At 43.3% G+C, this 17,515-nt stretch overlaps 1 protein-coding gene across 9 annotated transcripts in view; it reads left to right on the top strand.

Moving 5' to 3' along the window:
* Window positions 1-17,515, top strand: part of LOC132818064 (coiled-coil domain-containing protein 9-like) — a 292,055-nt gene that overhangs the window by 141,104 nt on the left and 133,436 nt on the right. The gene's annotated exons all lie outside the window — the stretch shown is intronic.

Genomic DNA, 17,515 nt, shown 5'->3' on the forward strand with positions numbered 1-17,515 from the left:
GGAGGAAAACATACTTGACCTCATACTTACCAACCTGCCTGCCAGGGATGCACTTTTATTGGTAAGAGTGGCCACTGCACAATCCTTGTGGAGATGAGATCCCTGCCTTCACTTTAAGTAAACCTTCCATTGTGTTGTGTGGCACTACCACTGTGCAGAAAATAGAGAACTCTCTTCCATTTAGAATGGCAACCACAAGTGCTGTGAGCCATTAGCAACACAATTAGATATAACCTCAATCCATAATCTGATGCCCTGTCATATCTTCCACTCCACCATAGCGACCAAGCCAGGGAATCAACCCTGGTTCAATGAAAAGTGAAGGAAATCATGCCAGCAGTCGGATCATATTTACCTAAAATGAGGTGTTAACCTGGTGAATATACCAAACAAGATTACTTTTGAGTCAAACAGCATAAGCAGCAAATGATAGTGAAAAATTACACAAACAATGGATCAGATCTAAACCCTTCATTCCTGCCACATCCAGTTGTGAATGTTGGTGGATAATTAAACAACTCACAAATATCCCCATCCTCAATAATGGAAGAGCCCAGAACATTGGTGCAGAAGATAAGGCTGAAGCCATTTTAACAGTCTACAGCCAGAAGTGCTGAATGGATGATTTCATAAACAAACAAGTTAAGGATCTGCTGATGACTGACTGTAAGACAACTGATGATTGTTGGAAAAGCCCATCTACTTCACTGATGTCCTTCTGGTCTGACCTACATGTGAATCCAGACCCACAGCAATATGGTTGACACTCAACTGCGCTATGAAATGGCCTAGCAAGCCACTCAGTTTGTCAATCGCCTTGAAATCTTGGCGGAGAAATGAAATTATGCGGACCATTTGGCATTGACGTAGGCACCAGAAGAAACCGCTCCATTGGCCCTGCAAAGTTGTTCTTACTGGAGGGTAGTGCCAAAATGGGAAAAGGTGCCTGACATGTATTAACAGAATCATACCTTGCAGGTAATGTCCCAGGCACCCCCACCACCACCAGGGTGGCACGGTGGCACAGTGGTTAGCACTGCTGCCTCACAGCACCAGGGACCTGGGTTCAATTCCTGCCTCAGGTGACTGACTGTGTGGAGTTTGCACGTTCTCCCCGTGTCTGCGTGGGTTTCCTCCGGGTGCTCCGGTTTCCTCCCACAGTCCAAAGATGTGTGGGTCAGGTGAATTGGCCATGCTAAATTGCCCATAGTGTTAGGTAAGGGGTATATGTTGGGGTATGGGTGGGTTGCGCTTCGGCGGGTCGGTGTGGACTTGTTGGGCCGAAGGGCCTGTTTCCACACTGTAAGTAATCTAATCTAATCCCTGAATATGTCCTGCCTGACCAGCACGACAGATCCAGCAAAGGTGGTGGCACTTGGTATACAGTTGGGAGGGAGTTGCATTGGCACTGCTCAACATTGACTGCAGACCCCATGAAATTTCATGGCGTCGGTTTGAATATGGGCAGGGAAACTCCTGATTACCATGTACCGTCCACCCTCGGCTGATGTATCAAACCTCCTCCATCTTGAACAATATTTGGATGAAGCAGTGAGGTTAGCAACGGCACAAATGTACTCTTGGTTCCTATGTCCACTACCAAAAGTAGCTCAGCAGTAGCACTACTGATCAAGGTGGTCAAGTCCTAAATTACACAGCTATTAGATTGGGTCTGCAGCCTGTGGAGACGGAACCATCAAGAGGGAAAACTTCATTAGCCCCATCCTTACCAATATGCCAGCTGCAGATGCATCTATTCATGATAGTATCGGTAAAGAGAAAGTGAGGACTGCAGATGCTGGAGATCAGAGCTGAAAATGTGTTGCTGGAAAAGCGCAGCAGGTAAGGCAGCATCCAAGGAACAGGAGAATCGATGTTTCGGGCATGAGTCTTTCTTCAGGAATGAGGAGCGTGTGCCAAGCAGGCTAAGATAAAAGGTGGGGAGGGGCGTTGGAAATGCGATAGGTGGAAGGAGGTTAAGGTGACGGTGATAGGCCGGAGTTGGTGTGGGAGCGGAGAGGTCAGGAAGAGGATTGCAGGTTAGGAAGGTGGTGCGGAGTTTGAGGGTTGGGACTGAGACAAGGTGAGGGGAGGAGAAATGAGGAAACTGGAGAAATCTGAGTTCATCCCTTGTGGTTGGAGGGTTCCTAGGCGGAAGATGAGGCTCTCTTCCTCCAGCCGTCGTGTTGCTATGATCTGGCGATGGAGGAGTCCAAGGACCTGCATGTCCTTGGTGGAGTTGAGGGGTGAAGGAGTTGAAATGTTGAGCCACTGGGTGGTTGGGTTGGTTGGTCCAGTTGTCCCAGAGGTGTTCTCTGAAATGTTCCGCAAGTAGGCGGCCTGTCTCCCCAATATAGAGAAAGCCACATCAGGTGCAGCGGATGCAGTAAATGATGTGTGTGGAGGTGCAGGTAAAGTTGTGGCGGATATGGAAGGATCCCTTGGAGCCTTGGAGGGAAGTAAGGGGGGAGGTGTGGGCGCAAGTTTTGCATTTCTTGCGGTTGCAGGGGAAGGTGCCGTGAGTGGAGGTTGGGTTGGTGGGGGGTGTGGACCTGACGAGGGAGTCATGGAGGAAGTGGTCTTTTCGGAACGCTGATAAGGGAGGGGAGGGAAATATATCCCTGGTGGTGGGGTCTGTTTGGAGGTGGCGGAAATGACGACGGATGATATGATGTATATGGAGGTTGGTGGGGTGGTACGTGAGGACCAGTGGGGTTCTGTCCTGGTGGCGATTGGAGGGGTGGGGCTCAAGGCAGAGGAGCGGGAAGTGGAGGAGATGCGGTGGAGGGCATTGTCGATCACGCCTGGGGGGGAAATTGCGGTCTTTGAAGAAGGAGGCCATCTGGGTTGTTCGGTATTGGAACTGGTCCTCCTGGGAGCAGATACGGTAGAGACTAAGGAATTGGGAATATGGGATGGCGTTTTTACAGGGGGTCAGGGTGGCCCCCTTTATCTTAGCCTGCTTGGCACACTCTCCACATTCCTGAAGAATGGCTCATGCCCGAAACATCGATTCTCCTGCTCCTTGGATGCTGCCTGACCTGCTGCGCTTTTCCAGCAACACATTTTCAGTATCGGTAAGAGCAATCACTGCCAGTCCTTGTGGAGATGAAGTTCCGCCTTTACATTGAGAATGCCCTCATTGTGTTGTGTGGGACGATTGCCATGCTAAATGGTGAGGAGTTTGAACAAATCTGGAAACTCAAGACTGGACATCCATGAAATAGTGTACTCCAACACAATCTGCAACATCACGGTGGCACAGTGGCTCAGTGGTTACTGCTGTCTTACAGCACCAGGGACCCGAGTTTGATTCCAGCCTCAGGCCTCAGGCTGGTGGATGTTCTCCCTGTGTCTGCGTGTGTTTCCTCCCAGGTGCTCTGGTTTCCTTCCACAGTCCAAAAATTTCAGGTTAGGTGAATTGGTCATGCTAAATTGCCCATAGTGTTCAAGGATGTGTAAGCTAGGTGCATTCATCAGTAGGAATATAGACTAATAGGGTTGGGGAATGAGTCTGGGTAGGATACTCTTCGGAGGCTCAGTGTGGACTTGTTGGGCCAAATGGACTGTTTCCACACAGTAGGGATTCTATGATCATGACCCATACTCAACTATTTTTGTTAAGCTAAGAGAACAACCTTGGTTCAGCGGAGAGAGTGAGAGGGCATACTTGGAGCAGCACAAGGTATATCTAAAAATGAGGTGTCACCCTAGTGAAACTACCCAACAGGACTGCATGCATACCAAACAGCAGAAGGAGTAAATAATAGACAGAACTCAGTAATTCCACAACCAACAGATCCGATCAAATCTCTGTGGTCCTGCCACTTGCAGTCATGACTGGTGGTGGACAGTTAAACAACTCACTGGCAGAGGAGGGCCCACACTTCTCCCCATCCTCAATGATGGAAGGGCTCAGCACAGTACAAAAGATAAAGCTGAAACATTTGCAGCAACCTTCAGCCAGAAGTGCCAAATGGTTAATACAGCTTGGCTTCTTCCAGTGATCGTCAGCATCACAGATACCAATCTTCAGCCAGTTTGATTCGCTGTATGTGAAATCAACTGGTTGGAAGCACTAGATACTGCAAAGAGTTGGGCCCTTACAACATTCCAGCAATACTAATTCCAGTACAGCTACAACCTGACAATAGAGAAAAGTATAAACTTAGTTCATGTGTTCAGCAATCTCCATTTTCCCAGTAGCAGCAGTAGTGAGAGAAGCGACAGCAAGGACCGGGGCCTGCCAGGAAGGTAAATTGAAAATTATATAAACTTACCTCATGAATAGGCTGAGCAGGAGCAGACATGGGCCTGCTGAGTAAGTCAAGTGACATATTTGGATGGTTAAGTTACCCGAAACACTACTTAGGTACTGTCTCCCACCCATCCGCCTTCTCTAACCAAAAAAAGAGTTCTGTGTGACGAATTGGTAAGGTAACAAATTTTTTTAAAATTCTTTATTTTTCTACAGTCTCTTTGGGAATTTAGAATAGTTGGCGGGGATGGTGGTTAGGGCAGTTGAATGTTCCTCCTGCAGAATATGAGAGGTAAGGGTCACTGCTACTGTCCATGTTGACTTCATCTGCGGGAAGTGCATTCAACTCCAGCTCCTCAAACATCTGCATTACGGCACTGGAGCTGGATGAAATTCGTTGTGCAGAGGGGGTTATTGAGATGGGTTACAAGGAGGTAGTCCCACCTCAGGTACGGTCACAGGACAGAAAAGGAACCGGCAGGCAGTGCAGAGAACCCCTGTGGCCGTTCCCCTCAGTAACAAGTATACCATTTTGGATACTGTTGGGGGGACGATTTACCCGGGGTAAGCCATGGGCTACAAGTCTCTGGCACTGAGTCTGTCCCTGTTGCTCAGAAGAGAAGTAGGGAGAGGTGCAAAGCATTAGTCAATAGGGACTCCATATTGAACGGGATAGATGGCAGATTCTGTGGAAATAATAGAGACACACCGGTTGGTGTGTTGCCACCCAGATGCCAGGGTTCATGTTATTGGTATCCCTTGGTTGGGGAGGAGCGGGGAAGGAGGGAGGAGGTGAGCAGCCCCAAGTCGTGGTCCATAGCTAGGAAAAGGGAGCGGGATTTAAGGCAGAAATTCAGGTGGATACTTAGTGCTTGAACAAACAGAGTTGTTATCTCTGGTTTGCTGCCTGTACAACATGCTAGCGAGGCGAAGGAATACGGAAAGAGAGGAGTTGAACACATGGCTACAGGGATGGTGCAGGAGGGAGGGTTTCAGATACCTGGATAATTGGGGCTCGTTCTGCGGTGGGTGGGACCTCTACAAACAGGATGGTCTACATCTGAACCAGAGGGGTAGCAATATCCTGGGTAGACATTTGGTAATGTTCTTCAGGAGGGTTTAAAATAATTCGGCATGGGGTTGGGAACCTAAATTGTAGTTCCGGTGTCCAGGAGGTTGAGAGTAGTGAGGTCAGAAATGAGGTTTCAAGGTCACAAGAGTGCACTGGAAGGGAGGAAGGTGGTTTGAAATGTGTCTACTTCAACATCAGGAGCAAAAGGAATAAGGTGGGGGAACTTGCAGCATGGGTTGGTACCCGGGATTTCGATTTTGTGGCCATTTCAGAGACATGAGTAGAGCTGGGACAGGAATGGTTGCTACAGGTTCCAGGACTTGGATGTTTCAGTAAGAGCAGAGAAAATGGTAAAAGAAGATGAAATTGTTAGTCAAGGACAGTTTTACAGTAGCAGAAAGGACGTTTGAGGACTCGTCTACTGAGGTAGTATGGGTTGAGGTTAGAAACTTTCCAAATATTGACTGGAAGTACTATAGATCAAGTACTTCAGATGGGTCAGTTTTTGTCCAATGCATGCATGATGGTTTCCTGACACAATATGTAGACAAGCCAACATTGGATTTGGTACTGGATAATGAACCTGGCCTGGCGTTAAATTTAGAGGTAGCTGAGCACTTTGGTGGTAGTGACCACAATTCGGTTATGTTTACTTACCAATGGAAAGGGATAGGTATATAATGTAGGGCAAGAGTTACTATGGGGGGGGGGGAAAGGTAATTATGATGTGATTAGATAAGATTTAGAATACATAGGATGATGAAGGAAACTGCACAGGATGGGCACAATTGAAATGTAGAGCTTGATGAAGAACAGCAACTGTGGGTCCTTGATAAGTATGTACCTATCAGGCAGGGAGGAAGTTGTCCAGCGAGGGATTCGTGGTTTACTAAAGAGGTTGAATCTCTTGTCAAGAGGAAGAAGAAGGCTCATGTTAGGATGAGACGTGAAGACTCAGTTAGGGCACTTGAGAGTTACAAGTTAGCCAGGAACGTCCTAAAGAGAGAACTAAGAGGAGCCAGGAGGGGACATGAGAAGTCATAGAGATGTACAGCATTGAAACAGACCGTTCAGTCCAACCCGTCCATGCCGAACCAATCTAGTCCCATCTGCCAGCATCCAGCCCCTATCCCTTCAAACCCTTCCTATTCATTTATCCATCCAAATGCCTTTTAAATGTTGCAATTGTACCAGCCTCCACCACTTTGGCAGCTCATTCCATACCGGTACCACTCTCTGCATGAAAAAGTTGCCCCTTAGGTCTCTTTTATATCTTTCCCCCTCACCCTAAACCTATGCCCTCTTGTTGTCATTGGCAGATAGGATCAAGGAAAACCTTAAAGCTATCTATAGGTATATCAGGAATAAAAGAATGATGAAAGAAAGATTAGCGCCAATCAGGGATATTAATGGGAAGATGTGCGTGGAGTCCGAAGAGATAAGGGAAATGCTCAATGAATATTTTTCATCAGGATTTGCACTGGAGAAGACAATGTTTTCGAGGAGAATACTGAGATAAAGGCTACTAGACTAGACGGGTTTGAGGTTCACAAGGTGGAGGTGTTAGCAATTCTGAAAAGTGCAAATGTAACTAAGACCCCTGGGCCAGATAGGATTTATCCTAGGATTCTATGGGAAGCCAGGGAGGAGATTACAGAGCCTTGGGCTTTGATCTTTATGTCATCATTGTCTACAGTACCAGAAGACTGGAGGATAGCCAATGTTGTCTCCTTGTTCAACAAGGGGAATAGAGACAACCCTGGTAATTGCAGACCTGTGAGCCTTACTTCAGTTGTGGGTAAAGTGGTGGAAAAGGTTATAAGAGATGCAACTTATAATCATCTAGAGAGGAATAAGTTGATTTGGGATAGTCAACACGGTTTTATGAAGGGTAGGTTGTGCCTTAGGTAAATGAAAAAGGAAGCATGAGCAAGGGCAAATGCAAGTTCATTACAGGTTGAGACAAGATAATTTACAATTAAAAATCATGAAATGGCAAAGAAATGAAACTTTGGCCAGAAACCTTTCATTTCTCTAAATAAGTATCTTGTGTTTTGCAGTGAGGCAATGAAAGTTCTCGTTGTACCTTGCCAAATTCATTTCATTGGAGAAAGTGAGGACTGCAGATGCTGGAGATCAGAGCTGAAAAATGTGTTGCTGGAAAAGCACAGCAGGTCAGGCAGCATCCAAAGAGCAAGAGAATCGACGTTTCAGGCATGAGCCTTTCTTCAGGAATGGTCGGGAATTCCTGAACAACGGCCCATGCCCGAAACGTCAATCCTCCTGCTCTTTGGATGCTGCCTGACCTGCTGCGCTTTTCCAGCAACACATTTTTCAAAATCATTTCATTACCTACCTAACTTCCCCCTATAGTGCTCCTCTTGCCTGACTCTAGACCCATCTTACTGTGCCATTCTGGAACAACTTGCCACTCAGCAGTTATTGCCGAAAGACCAGCATTCCTAGTGCCTATGTTATATTTAAACAGCTACTGTGCACCTGGATGAGCACTAGCATTGTGAGACTGCCATCTGATTGAAGAACCGTTTTTCTGAAGCTGTTGGTCAGGGACGTGCAAGTCCTGATGAAGGGAGTGGTGCGCAGTTGCACTGTTCAATTCCTAGAGGATGGTAGAAGAAGTTTCAACACCAGATCTTAGCAGCCCGCACCTAAGTTCACTACCCAGGTCAGTGTAGCCCCCATTGTGCAGAAGACTGGCCAACAGTATCATAAGAGGTCAATCCACATTGCTGCGCTAAGTTTCACACTGTTCTCTCTGCTACCTGACATTTCTGTTGCACTCACCTCTCATCAAGGCTCATCCTCTACCACTCTCATTGTTTCTTGTAATATGCTCATTTGCTTACTTTCATTTCCCCCAACCTCCCACATCAGTGACCAGTGCACTGTCTATGCACTTGCCTAGAGACCTTATCATCTTTTCACTCACCTGCAGCAGCACTTTCAGCTGCGTCACCCATTTTCATCTCACTCTATCTATATCTCTTATGCCAGTGGAAGACAGCCCACAATAGGGCAGAAGGAGCCCGGATGGGTGGAGGAGTGCCTGGTATTATGCTTCTCACCGCCATGAGAGGAGAGAATCCTGTCACTCAAGACTGGAACTGCTCCTATGAAGATGCCGTGGTAGAAAGAAAATAGAGAACTAGAGACCTGTCAATTTGACACTATTAGTTGGAGAAACGATCTAATCTATTATGAGGGATATAAAAGTGGACACTTAGAAAATGACATATTATTACACATGCATTTATGAAAGGAAAGTAATGTTTAAAAATACTGCCAGAAGTTTTTTGAGGTTGTCACTTGTAGTATAGAAAAAGGAGGACCATTGGACATGCTGTCTTCGGATTTCCAAAAGGCTTTCAGTAAAGCCCTACAGAAGAAGTTAGTAACAAAGTTGGAGTGAGAGGGATTTTGGAAAAACACTGAGGAAAAATGTTTTCATGCAGACGGTGGTAGAATTCTAGAACTTACTGCCTCTCGGAGTGGTGGAAGCAGAAACTCATGATATTTAAGAAGTATTTAGATATACATTGGCAAAGCCCAAGGCATACACAAGGCTATGGGCCAAGTACTGGAAAATGGGATTAGAATAGTTACGTGATTGTTGTTGACTAGCACGGATTCGGTGGACCAAAGGGCCTTTTTCTATGCTGTAGACCTCTATGGCTGTATGATTCTGGGTAAAAAGAACCGTCTGTCTCACTAATTACTAATTAGGGAAGGAAAAACTGCCACCTTCGTCTTATCTGGTCTAAATGCTTAATTAAATGGTTACAATCTTGGGTTAATACTTTTTGGCAATGGCATGGGAGAAGGTTATCCAAGGGCTTTGGAGCATCCTCAAGTTATAAAGGTGTTGTATTATGATTTTTTTATTTTGCAGCTGTAGAGAATTTTCTCCCACTGCTCTTCTCGTTGTGTAAGTTACTAATCTTCCATATGATGGCTTATTCATAAAGTGAAATAGTTGATAAATAATGCAGAAATCTTTGCATCTAGGTAGGTGTCATACAGAACTATGTTGGGAGGGGTAGGTCATGTAAACCCTTGAAATGTGGAAATTGAATTAGCAGCAGTGAAAAAAAATCACAAAACTAACCTTATGAGTAAGAAGGGAAGGAAAAATTGGCCCTTGTAGAGTATTGCATTAATTATTAAATTTGATTGATGTGTTGAATTCAGTGAGTTGCTTGTGAGTGGCAACTGCTTTTTGGAAAGCCTGAACTGTGTGTTTGGAACCATAGGGGGTGCATGTGATCTTTATATTGCTCAGCATTTCCTCCTGATGTTAAGTTCATCAGTGAGTATAATTGAGGGAGGGTTGGATTATTGAAAAAGGAAAGAAAGTTGCTAGCATTTAGAGCTTTGATTTAAATATACTGTTAGAGTTAATCTGCGCTTGGATCAGTGATGAATGAGAGTTTTGTTTGAAAATACTTAGTAGTGAACTTAATGATTTTGTTGAGATGGTGGCAGTGTGATAATGGGTTCAGGGCCCATAGATTTGGAATGAAAGACCAGCATGTGTTCCTGCTTCAGACTATAACTGAGTCACCTAAGCTGAAATGTGCTGTTGATGTCACGTCAAATCCACACTGTACGTACATGTCCAGTGTTCACAGTGAATAATAGCTATGTTGACAAATGCTGACTGCCCCAATGAATTAAAAGTTCCAGGCATACAAGGCTGGAATTTCATATTGTTGTGAGGATTATGCTGCTGTTCTATCGGTGTATTTGTCAAATTAGTTAAATCTTTAAAATCTCTGACTTAATCTGGCACAGAGTCTAAAGGAAATACTGTAAAAGCAATCCGGGTGGCATTTGTGGACATAGAAACAGAATTAACATTTCAAGTCTTTGGCCTAAATAGTTACTTTGTTTATGTAGTATTGATGGGGTAAACTTCTGCAAGTTTAAACAGGCATTCACAAGCTGCCATGTTAAGTGATTGATATGTTAGAGAAACATCAGTTTTGCTCATTGATTACTGCTCAAATTAAGTGGGACACTTTGTATCTTCTGAAAAGAACAAAAGAAAAGTGCAGCACAGATTTGGTTCATATCCCACTATTCCCTCCCTATTCATGTAATCATCCAGATGTCTCTTAAAAATTGCCAACGTGCCAGCTTTTACTACCTCTTTTGGCAGTGCATTCCAGGCACCTATCACCCTCTGTATGAAAAACTTTCCTCACACCTTTCCCTTAAATTTTCCCCCTCTCACCTTGAACCTGTGCCCCTCGTAACTGAAACTTTAACCCTGGGCAAAAGCCTTTGGCTATCCACCCTATCTGTGCCTCTCATAATTTTGTAGACCTCTATCAGGTCTCCTCTCAGCTGCAGCCTTTCCAGTGAAAACAATCCCAGTCTTTTTAATCTTTCCTCACAGCCAATGCGCTTCAGACCAGGCAGCGTCCTACTGAACCTTCTCTGCACTCTCTCCAAAGCTTCCACATCCTTCTGGTAGCAGCCAAAACTGCACACACTACTCCAAATGCTGCCTAATAACTGTTTCATATAGTGCAACGTGATTTGCCAACTCTTGTACTCCATGCCATGGCCAATGAAGACAATGTGCCTCCTTTATCACCTTGGCCACCTGTGTTGCCACATTGGGGGAAACTGTAACACTTGTATGTTAATATTCCTAAGGTGACAGTATAATTCACACCTAAATTTGACCCTCCAAAATGCATCACCTTGCCTTAGTCTGAATTAAACTCCAACTGCTATTTCTGTGCCCACGTCACAAATCTATCCATATCCTATCCATAATCATCAGCACTATCAGCAATTCCGGTCTTTGTGTCATCTACAAACTTACTAATCAGACCACCCACATTTTCCTCCAGATCATTTAGAGGACCTAAGACTGATCCCTGAGGAACACTAGTAGTTACCAGTCTCCATTCTTTAAAACACCTCTCCACTGCTACTTTCTGTCTTCTATGGCCAAGCCAGTTTTGTATCCATCTAGCCAGCCCACCACAAATCCCATGTGATTTTAGTTTTTGTACCATGTGGGATTTTATCAAAATGCCTTACTAAAGTCCATGTCAACTACATCCACAGCTGTTCCCTCTTCAATTATCATTATCGCCTCTTCAAAAAAATTCAGTCAGGTTAGTGAGACATGACCTCCCCCATACAGAACCATACTGCCCGTCACTGACTAGTCCATTTTCTTCCAAATGCGCATATATCAGTATTTTCTCCAATTGCTTCCCCATCACATATGATGGGTTTACCAACTATAATTACCTGGATTATCCCTGCTTTCTTTCTTAAGCCAATGTTGTTCATTTGTTTATCTCCAGTCCTCTGGAACCTTGCCTGTGGTCAAAGAGGATGTGAAGGTATCTGCTAGTGCCCCAAGTATTTCTTCCCTTTCCTCTCACAGTAACCTAGGACAAATGCCAGCTGGCCCTGAGGCCTTGTTGTCTTAATGCAATTTAGGAATCCCAGAACTTCCTCCTCCAATATATTGACATTCTCTAGAGTACTCTCACACTCGTCCCTGGCCTCAGCATCAGGCATGTCCTTCTCTTTGGTGAATATTGATACAAAATACTCAGTAAGGATTTCCCCCACTTCCTGTTGTTATGAAGGTACAGGTGTACTGTGCCTTTGAGAGAGAGGAAGCTAGCAAGGACTGATTGAAAGCACGGAGTGTGGTGAACAGTTTAAAAATGTAACATTTGGTTGAAACAAATAGCTGGATTTGCATTGCCATAGAACAAAAATAAATTCAAATTTGGCCAATCAGTTTAAATTATGTCCCAGATACCAAAATCCAATCAAATTTGAATTTTACTGTTTGGGATGATGTCAAACCAATGAAATGATCCGATGTTTTGGGGAATAAAGCTGGACATTATGAACAATTGAGGGAGAACAGCAAAGAGCAGCCAAGCAAGCATCAACATAAGGCCAGCCGGATAACTCTCTGAAAGGTCCATAAGAAAATGGTGAAGCCAACCTAGAGAAAGGTACAGTGAAAGTTCGACATCTGAAGATGACAACTGGATTTTGAAGTGATTTCTGTAAATTTAAGAGGAAATCTATCGGACCTGTATTGTAGAGTGGGAGGCAAAAGATCGGTTTAAAAGAAAGGAGTTGCAAATAGCTGTTGTTTTAATGTTATCTGTTAGACTTAAAGTAAAAATTAACAATTTTATTCTTTAAATAGTGACGTCTGGATGGTTCTTTGCCTCTCGAAATTTAACAGATTACAGCGGAGTTGACCTTCTCTATGTATCGGGTTTCACTTAACAAAGGGACTTACCCCATGTTATAACACTGTGGCTCCAGACATAACTCCGCTCTTTTGTCTTTGAATGGGCCTACTCTTTCCCTTGCTACCCTCTTTCTTCTAATATATGCATACAAAACCTTAGAATTCTCCTTTTGACCCTATTTGCTAAAGACATTTCATGGTCCATTTTAGCTTTCCTGAATCTATGTTTAAGTTCTTCCTAATTTCTCTATCCTCCACAAAGGCTGTACATATCACTAATCATCTTCAAGCCTTTCAAGCCAGAGAAGTCCAAAAGTGAAAGAGAAATTACCAAACCTGAAACCAGCATAGCAAGATTTGTCCTGTAGCTACTGCTACCTCAGATGAACAGTAAGGCTAGCAGGTTTGCAACAGAACGTTTGGAAAAATCTGGTTGTTGCCATTTTCACTTAAAGAAATCTACTATGTCAAAACAAGTAACATCATATTTCTTTGTTCCTGAGCTATATACTCTGTACAAACCTGCCAGAATCCATAAGTTGTTACAATTACATGGTATACTGTACTTAAACAGTACCTGAACATGGTAGATTAGTTATGAAACAAATTTTTAAAGTGTGAATCTTGTGTATTTTTTGATGTTGTCTAATTCTACAACAATTTAATGACATACAGCATTTTCCAAAGCTGCAACAATTTTAACCTTGAAGGACAAGGGGATCTGATGCTTGCAATCAGCACCAAGTTCATCTGTAGGCCATGCACCATCCTGACTTGCAAATATATTACTATTTCCTCACTATCACTGGAATCCCCTTTCTAATAACACCCTGGGTGTCCATACACAACAAGGTATGCAGTGGTTCAAGAAGCCAGCTCACTTCTTGAACCACTTCTTGAAACCAGGCCAATTAGGGATGGGCAACAAACACTGGCCCAGTCAATATAGAGGAACCTCAATTATCCAAATATCATATATCCGAATTTTGAATTATCCAAAGATCTCAAGATCCTGATAGAAACATTACATCAAAGAGCTGTTTCAACACTGAGCGTGTCTTTTGTTTACAGTGATTAAAAATGAACTCTACTTACTGCAATGCTGCTGAGAACAGTCCTGGACATTGATGGGAGCCCAGGCATAGCTCCAAATGATTGACCACTTGTCCTCTCTTTCTTTCATCACACTTTCCCTGGAGTTATACGCAGGGGTGTACCCTAAACCCCCTTCCCTAGATAATCTCTCCAACAATGTCCTGTATAGGACAAAGGTGTAACCTGTCAAAATGGTGTGTGTACATTATTTTGAGACTCTTTCCACACACACACACACCCACACCCACATCCACACCCACACCAGCAGTCTTGCAGTTGGTGTCCAGTCTGGCTGGTCAGGTGCCTCACATGCATTTTAAAGTACAGATTTGAGACGGCCCAGGGAATCCCTTGTGGATTCAACCTGACGTCTCTCTTAATTCGTCCTGGAGATCCTACTCTTTGTAGCCTGGAATAAAAAACCTCTAACAGACAGTTTAGTTTAATTTTTGTCATCCCCTTTATTTATCAATAGCATCACTGTTATAACATAACACTAATCCTTATAAGCTAAACTAACTGGGTTCTAATAACCCAGGAGAGTAGGGCACCAGCTCTTTAAGAGCCCGAGCAGCTATTCTGCTGTACTGTAACAAACAGACTTCCTTTATACAAAAAGTTTACAAAAACACTGCATGTTCTTAATTATTACAATAATTCATAAGAAAGAGAAGTTAATTGACAGATCTGTGTGAACTTGAATAATCACTCCTATAGGCGTTGATCATCTGTTAGGTGGGAAAGCAAGTCCAGCCGAGTTAGGTGTCTGTAGGCGAGATAAGCTCCTGTCACAAAGAGGTACCAGTCTGAGCTAATTGCTTGCATGTTAGATATAATTGTTTTACAAAATGGCTTCTTAGCAAGGAGGGCAAACATTTGACCATAAAATGGTTTCCTGACAGATTATGTCAGAATCTCTTCAATGTTAGGTTTAGAATAATTTTTAAGATCGGAGCAGACTCCTGCTTTTTATCTTAAGCACTGAATCATTCTGTACCTTAGACTTAAATGTTACCGTAAGGTTGCATTTAAACTGATTCGTTAGTCTTGAATTAAATATGCTTTCTTTTCAGGGTTGTGATTCAAGTTCAAATAAAACATAAGATCGGAGTGGTTAGAGTTGACAGTGGGTTAGTCTGTAAGGTCTGTAGAATTGTCTGCAAGAACAGCAAGTAAGTTAAAGTTCATCAATATTATCTTTTACAGAGTTTGCACTTCATAACCAGTAATGGCTGCTCAAAATCATCATAAAGTCCCAAAAACTCAATTGAGTTCAATCCATAGCAAGTAAGCACAAAGAGTTTAATTTTCTACTGGCTTTGGCAGTCCCAGTACTAAAATGGTCTCTCTCTCTCTCTTTCTCTTTCTCTTTCTCTCTGGTCTCCTTTTGAACTCTCAAGTCAGGGACTTGTAACAGAAAAGATGTTTTTCCCTCTGTGCCTGCCGAGCTTGCAAGGGGTAATATAAATCCATTGTAATTGATAGGACCTGACAGTCAATTACAAGGCTTTTGATGATATTGAATTTTGTTTCAAGGTCAGAATCAAACACTGTCATTAATTTCACACGGAAACAGCCATGAATGTTATCACTCGGTGTCCTGTTTACACAGATTCACTGATGTTAAGGCAAATGTTCTTAATTGCCTTAGAGCATCCTGCTTTTGCTTGGTGAGAAAAGATATCTTTATCTTCTGCATAGCTTAGGTTCCCCCCTTTTTTTGTGGCCCAACCCTCCCTGCCCGTATATTTTCTAGTGTGCAGCAAATGTGCTCTATAATTCAATATTACATTTTAGTCTAAATGTTTAAGGGCAAGTTTTAAGGCTACAGACTTTCTCGCGCGGTGTGCTGCTGCCTAGCCTCCTGAACGGGGAGCAGACTTAGCAAGTGCTCACTGTGTTAATCCCATTGAACTGCTTGGAGGGTGTGGTAGTGGGGAGGCTTCAGCAATGCCTCAAATCCCTGACATACAAGTCTGCTCAGAAGCAAGTCCTGAGACAGAGAGAGGGAGCAACGCACGCAGAGCGAGGGAAAAAGAAACTTCCGAAAATTGGTTAATTGAATCAATTAACCAAATAATCAATTATCCGAACGAAATAGCATCTACCCATCTCGTTCAGATAATCGAGGTTCCTCTGCAATGCCCATATCCTGTGAAAAGTTTTTCTTAAAAAATAATGCTGTCAAAGTGGAAATGAAAGATTTGTTGAACTGACATAAGACTTTTTTAATTCAGTATGCCACAAGAGAAATGAAGGATGATGATAAACTTGATCTGGGATTAAAATCGGATTGCTAGTCCAGATGGTATCCCCGTCAAGGGTCCTTATTGAAATAGAGCAAGTATTATGACTGTTCCTTACCCATATCTTCAATAGTTTACTGGTTAGAAGCAGGCTGACAAACTTCCAATTGTTAGTTTTGTGTGTTGTACATCCCAATTTAAAATCCCTATTTAAAATGGTAATGAAGCTAAAATATGATTTGACATGCAAAACACTTAAAGTTATTTTGTTTACTCTGAGGTTCATTCCTGTACTTGGCAATGTCTTATTAAGTTTCAACAAATGTGCAAAATTTTTCACTTCATACCTTGCAATCGTAAAATATTCTTTTGGTAACTTTCTGTTAACAATTAGAATTTTACTGATGTATGTGGGCTCTGCGCTGTTAGTCTTACAGTTTAAGTTTTGTATACTCCAAACCTAGCCCCAGTTTACCCATTTCATGTTCTTGAAAGTATTATTCCTTTGCACACGTTCTTAATTGAAGTGTCGAAAAGCTTGGTGCTGGAAAAGCGCAGCCAGTCAGGCAGTATCCGAGGAGCAGGAGAATTGAGCTTCCGGGCATTAGCCTTCATCAGGAATGAGGCGTGTGGGCCAAGGGGGCTGAGAGATAAATGGGAGGAAGGTGGGGATTGTGTGAAGGTAGCTGGGAATGCGATAGGTGGATGAAGGTGAGGTTGAAAGTGACAGGTTGGAGAGGAGGGTGGAGTGGATAGGTGGGAAGAAAGATAGACAAGTCAAGGGGGCGGTACCAAGTTGGAAAGTTGGAACTGGGATAAGGTGGGGGGAGGGGAAATGAGGAAACTGGTGAAATCTGCATTGAAAGCGTGTGCTTGGAGAGTCCCAAGGCAGAAGATGAGGAATTCTTCCTCCAGGCATCAGGTTTGGCGATGGTGGAGGCTCAAGGACATGCCGGTAACTCGGTGGTTAGCACTGCTGCCTCACAGTGCCAGGGAACCGGGTTCGATTCCGGCTTTGGACAACTCATTATGTGGAGTTTGCACATTCTTCCTGTGTCTACGTGGGTTTCCTCCGGTGCTCCGGTTTCCTCCTACATTCCAAAAAAAAATGTGCAGATCAGGTGAATTAGCTATGCTATATTGCCCATAGTGTTAGGTGCATTAGTTAGAAGTAAATGTAGGGAAATGAGTCTAGGTGAGTTATTCTTCAGAGGGTTGGTGTGGACTTGTTGGGCCAAAGGGCCTGTTTCCACACTGTAGGGAATCTAATATAACCAAACACATGGGATCAACATGAATTTTATTTGAAGTGTACTTGATGTACTTCATTATCAAGATCATCAGTGTGCACAGGACCTGCTTGAAATGCTCCATTTTTGTTGAGCCATCTTCTTAAAAGTTATTCAACTCCAGAATGGATTGATCACCTTTGACACTTAACAAACTAAAGCTATTTAACTAATCTAACAGCTTGAAGATCAATTATATTTAATGATGATTTACTCTGATGCTTTTTTTTTCAATTTTTCACTACTCCTATTATACATTTTATTCTCAAAGTGGATGTTTCCAAAATA

This window comes from Hemiscyllium ocellatum, chromosome 8 (assembly GCF_020745735.1).
Source record: "Hemiscyllium ocellatum isolate sHemOce1 chromosome 8, sHemOce1.pat.X.cur, whole genome shotgun sequence".
Classification (NCBI taxonomy): Eukaryota; Metazoa; Chordata; class Chondrichthyes; order Orectolobiformes; family Hemiscylliidae; genus Hemiscyllium; species Hemiscyllium ocellatum.